At 41.8% G+C, this 6,000-nt stretch overlaps 1 long non-coding RNA gene across 1 annotated transcript; it reads left to right on the top strand.

Annotated features, from left to right (window-relative positions):
* The first annotated feature begins 725 nt into the window (after positions 1 to 725).
* On the top strand, positions 726 to 3,689 carry LOC116183568 (uncharacterized). The gene is made up of 2 exons (XR_004148206.2): positions 726 to 839; positions 3,364 to 3,689. It is a non-coding gene; the product is annotated as an uncharacterized LOC116183568 (long non-coding RNA).
* Positions 3,690 to 6,000: the final 2,311 nt, after the last annotated feature.

The raw sequence follows: 6,000 nt of genomic DNA, 5'->3' as shown, positions 1-6,000 counted from the left end.
CAGAGTCAGAATACTAATAAGCTTTTTCCTTTCTTCTCTATTTGCTGTATTAAACTTCTGCCTTTATGTTAAGAAAAACAGATAGGCTAGACTAGGACAGGATAGAAAGTTTTTTCAAGGATGGCAATTCTCTAACATTCTATGTTGCCACTCCACATCCCAGAGTACATAATACAGTTCAAGCAGCTGCCTGCACCTCTTTAAGTGCAAAAGTTGTGAGTAAAATAGAGAAATTAGTGTTATTTGAACACATATGCAAACCCACTGGAAATGAAGTTTTCACAAGGTGAATTAGCAGAACACAGGCTCTGTGTTTATTTTGCAAAGTCTGAAATAATAAAATTCTCAGGAGTAGCTGAGAAACAATAATTTTCTCTAATTTGCTTCCTTTTCATGTGGAGGTTAACCCCAAACTGTCAGCTACCATCTGGAGGAAAAAAACCACAGGTATCAGAATGGCCTACATTTTATTTCAAACCAAGACTTAATAGAAAAAAAAAACAAAAAAAACAACAAAAACCAACAAGAACAACCAAACTGATATCCTCCTCTTCTTCTTCTTCTTTTTTTTTTTTTTCCTTCTTCCCCTTTTCCTACCCCCTTCCTTTGTACTACTTTATATGTGGCCATCTGGTGAAGGGCAATCTCTTTCCTCTTGCCCAAAATTATCTACAGCTGAACCTTGGTTGCTTTGCTGCAACTTGTTTTTGCTCTGGCCTCTTTGAAATAGGAGCCTTCCCCAGCATGCCTTTTTTTTTCAGGAGACGTTTTACATTCTCGATAAGCCTGGATAAGGCTCTTTTGGAAGGTACAGGCTGGTGCTGTTTCTCTTGCATCTAGTAAGTAGTTGCTGCTTTTTATTTTTTGTTCTTTTTGAGAAAGCTAATGAATGCCCTTTCCATTTAGGGCTGATTTTATGCTCCCTTTGACCTTTATTTCCTTTTTCTTTCAAAAAGAAACCAAGCTTCTCTTTTTTCACATGTTTGCAAACCACTTTGAAGGGAAGGGTGGGAGTCAATCATTGCAATCCTTTGCTTTATTTCTACTAACACGGCTGTGCAATTTTCTCTGGGCTCTTACTGTGTCTAAGAATAGCATGACTGTCCAGAATAGGGATGTGTATATGTGCAAAGACCCACCATGACATCAAACTGAGACAGAAAGTTTTGCCAGCTGATGCTGTGTACTAAACCATGATATGCAATGGAGGGCTGGCTACTTGCTTCGTTTGGGCTCTTGGAACAGAAAATGGAAAAGAAAGCTGGTTTTGATCAGATAAAGGGAGCCCTAAGTTTGCCCCTCCCACTGAAAATAGTGAGTCCTACCTCTTCATCTGATTTGCCTTTTGTTTTGCTCCTAAAGATGCAAATGTTGCTGTGTGCAGAGGAAGGTGTTTGGTGTTTTCTCTTCCAGTATTATACACTCTGCTGTGCAATCAGTATGTGAACCATACAGGCATAAACCAAGTAGGCAAAGGCTGGGTGGCAAGTAAAAAAAATCTGTAAGCAAGCAGAAGCAGAGAGCTGTTTCCAAATGAGTATATGGTTGTTTTTGAAATTTCGACTTATTTCCATGTTTCTCACCAAATCAAACTAAAGCTATATGCACATGAATGCAAGAATAATAATTGCCACCTGCAAGAACAGCAATGAAGAAGTCTAGACCTGTCTATACTTAGGGGTGCAGAAGATATTTTTTTCTGTTTGTATTCATCTCAAATGGACAATTTCCTGTATGCATTAACCAAGCTGTTTAAGTGCTAAATACGATCATCATTACATTTTCTGCTCCTGAATCAGAAGGCTTTCTTACCTGATACAAAAATGTATGCTAGTTATTTTTCATTTATCTCATTAATCATCCAATTTAGTCTCTTACTCTTTGTCCTATTTTCTAGTCTTTGAAATATAGGGATCAAATTTTGGCAGTTACTTTACAGGTAGAAATGTTTGACTTTAGCATTGCTTTATTACATGTTTTTAAAGAAAGTAAGCTCATGCAAGGAGATTAACAGTGTGTTAGAAAACTATACAAAAGTATCTGGATATGAAACACTAGGGCAGTTACTACTTAACACACAAACTTAGAAGCTGTTTTTGGTAACTCTTGAATTATCTAACATGGAATAAATGCAATAAACCTTATACTGGCAGAGACCCATGATAACCAGAATTCACTATTGTAAAGTAACTTCATTCACAGATAGATGATAGGTGTGAGAAGACATTACTCTCCCAACTAAACAGACCATGAAGCAGAACTGTGAAAACTCAGTCTAAAGTGAACTTCAGCTTCTGGTGATGCTATTTTTACTGAAAGAAGCTCTCTTTAGTTCCTCTTTTACAGGAGGCGGAGCCTTTGATGCTGCTATGCAGCTACACACTGGAAATTGAGGCCCCAAGATGTTTCTGGCGCAGATATTTTGTTTATTTTTAAATGCAATATGAAAACCATCAAAAAGTCTTATTAGTGTTGTATGGTTATAGTTGTATGGGATCCTCCCTAAATTAGATTAAACTTATTTAAAAATGTATTTTTTCCTGTATTGCTTATGTCACCTTGTTGGTGGGACTGGCTCCTGTAAACTAATAGCTGGGATTGAAGCTTCATTTGCTGAAGACTGAGTTACACAAGTAAGAGAAGTATAAGAATTGTAGGCTATAGGCTTTTTTGTTGACAGTGGTTGATTCTCTGTAATATACATACTTAACTTTTAATACTGCTAAGGAAGATAATGCCAAGGCAACACCAAGTTGCATGCTTTTTAGAACCCTCCAGGCTTTCCTAGGCAATTAATTTTTTTTCTTCCTATATAAAACCTATTTTCCACCTGACTAAAAGCCATGACTTGCTGCTTTCCACAGAGGCTTGGTTGTCTTGCTAGATGTAATCCCTGAGGACTGTGTTGTGACTCCCACCTGTAACTTGAGAAGGATGTTGTCTTAAGCAAGACAGCTCCAAAACAGCTCTTTCTGACAAGCCATTAACGTTGTAGGACCAACAATGGCTTTGTTTCCACAGAACAAGCACAGTCTGGGCAATAGGCAAGGCTGCAATATCCATAGTAAATGGAAACTCAGAAGACAGCTTAAAGCCCTGTTTCTGCTTCCTTCTATATAAAGTGAGAAGTGTAAGGGATATTTAACTTCCTTCTAAAGTTTACTCGAGCCCCTAAGGAAGGAAGGGATTGTCTTAGAGCTATAAATCCATCTATTTTCATATCTAAGTCTGACTAAGGTTCTGTGTGAGATCAGAGTCTCATGGTCTTGTAGTTAAGAATTCTGTTCTTCATCTGAGCTTGACTGAAATTAACCTGGACGTTAATTTCCCCCTGACCTGGTGTCTTCTGGGCCTCCATTTCAGGAGTCAGCAGCACCTCCTGGCGTACAGATCTGTGTGTGCATTGACTGCGCCTCCACTGCAACCTGAAATCAAGCTAGAGAGACTGACATGCACTATCTCCATTCCTGGAAGGGAGCTGCAACCTTCTGTGTGATGCCTGCCTTGGACGAGTTGCAGACACAGACCTTGTGTCATTTTTTGTTCAGACACAGCCAGTGTTAAACCAGTTGAGATCCAGACTTGAGCAAGCAGCCAGGCAAAAGCCACAAACCACTCTTTGTTGCTATTGGTTACTATCTCACGTTAGCCAAAATTTGCACCAATTAAAACTTTTGACTTTGCAGAAATCTGGATGTGGGTTTTAAACGTGTGGCTCTTTCCCCATTCCTTCTTCAGAAGAAAAAGTGCAATAGTAGCCACACTTTCTTCCATTTGGGAGGAAGTGGTTAGATGACGGGTGCTGAGCGCAGATGCTGCAGCGCTGCAGTGGTGCCGGCCCCAGCGCTGACCGTGTCCTTCGGCAGCCCATGCGGGTACCGCGGCACACCGCATCCCCTGCCCTGCCCTGCCGGCCCCAGCGCTGACCGTGTCCTCTGGCAGCCCATGCGGGTACCGCGGCACACCGCATCCCCTGCCCTGCCGGCCCCAGCGCTGACCGTGGTCTCTGGCAGCCCATGGGGGTACCGCGGCACACCGCATCCCCTGCCCTGCCGGCCCCAGCGCTGACCGTGTCCTCTGGCAGCTCATGGGGGTACCGCGGCACACCGCATCCCCTGCCCTGCCGGCCCCAGCGCTGACCGTGTCCTCTGGCAGCCCATGCGGGTACCGCGGCACACCGCATCCCCTGCCCTGCCCCGCCCCGCCGGCAGCGCGCTGGCGCTCGGCAGCATCTCGGAGCAGCCGCGGCGGTCCCTCAGCGCGCAACCAAGGCTGCCCCCTCACGGGGAGCGCACCGGCAAGCCCAGTGCCCGAGATGGCTCGTTAAGGTCAAAAGTAATTAAGGAACTAGGAAAAGGTGAGGCGGAAACAGGGAGGTAACAAGCTTTCCTCTCCACCCTCTCCCACCTGTCCCCCGGAGAGGCAGGTTTTAAGATGATGGCTAAAGATCATTTCTTTATGTTAGACTTACAAGGACAGGAAGCATTGTGTTCATTGCAACTTAAGGAAAACATTGTACTGAGCAGCAATCTTCACAGTGATCACAGTAAAGCCACTCCCTATTTTGTTTTTCTGAGGAACTGATTAAACTGACATAATAGAAATTCCAGTACAGTTTTTCAAGAAAAGAAAATTCCTTATTAAACGTACTTCTGTGAAAAAAGTGTTAAATGTTTCTGGTATTGCCATAAACATATAATTTGATTATCAAAATATTTGCAAGCAATATGTAAATTACCTTACTTCAATTGTTCCTCTGCTGATAATAAATCCCTTTCCTGAAATGCCCTCAAAACAAATGCTATAACTTCATATTGAACTACAGCCAGATGAGAGTTTTCTTCCCTTCACCCTCACCAATCCCTTTGTTTCATGAGTTGCTGGATATGTTGCTAAGTTTCCTCTTCATGGAAAGTGCTTAGGAACTTGCAGTATATCAGGAATAGTGGTCATGCAATTCCTTCAGAATGACTGACCAACTGGGATGATGGAGTATTCTAGAGACCTACACCAAAAGTCTAGAGACTTCCTTATCTGTACTAACACAAATCAAAGTAAGGACATAAGGGCTGAGTCAAGCTAAATTATTAAAATCTTCATGGATGGGTATTTCACTGCTTCTCCAGGCCTCCTGTGGCAGCAAATTCTCTTTTACTTCTTCAATATATGGGAGCAAAATCACTTGCAATAAAATTAGCAAGCTGAAGTTTAAATAGAGTGTCTACTAGGCTTACTCAAAAATGTCTGGGTCTGATCTTTCAGATGCTTTAATGCACCTACTGTACAGGTGCACTATAAAGCCTGTGGTATAGCTCACACAGAAAAAGGCTGAAAAGTTGAGTTTGAGTACTCAATGATTCTCATTGTTCACTGAGTATCACTGAATAATGAGTTCAATTCTGGTTGCAAACTGGTTCTCTTAGAGAAGGTAATTATCGAAGATGGTGTTTGGTTCTTGTTTTTCCTCCCAAATCTTCCAATTATGTAAATGTCTTAAATTTTCTATAGAAATTATACAAATATTTATTGTTTTTGGTTTGGTGTTTTGTTTTGTTTGCTTTTTTGGTTGAAATGTCTGTATGTGATGGTGGCTGTTATTGTTATTAGGAATTGAAGTGTGCCCCTTTATGTTGTTTTTTTGCCATATACACCTTAGACCTCTGGGTGATGTGCCCTTGAGTTTTGTTCCTGCGTACTGAAGGATATGCTGCACCTTTACTATCTGCCTTAAAGGACTGCATGGCACTTTCTTCTCATCTAAGGGAGAAACAGGGAATCCAAGTCACCACTCACTTGGGGAGAGATGTACACTCTTAGAAGGATTTAAGTATTGAAAGATTCAACTTCACCTAGCAGGAACTTCAAAGCCATGCAGGTGTCCAACTGCCATTCTTCTTTCTCAGCTCTTTTTCCTGTTTCTGTCTGAAAAAGTGTAAGGCAAGAAGCTCCTGATCTCGTGTCTTTTGAAGGTCATGAGGATCAAACTGAGGGACCAAGGGT

Source organism: Lonchura striata, chromosome 4 (assembly GCF_046129695.1).
Source record: "Lonchura striata isolate bLonStr1 chromosome 4, bLonStr1.mat, whole genome shotgun sequence".
NCBI classification, from domain to species: Eukaryota; Metazoa; Chordata; class Aves; order Passeriformes; family Estrildidae; genus Lonchura; species Lonchura striata.
Note: the sequence above shows the minus strand (reverse complement) of the source record. Positions and strands in the feature narration are given on the sequence as shown.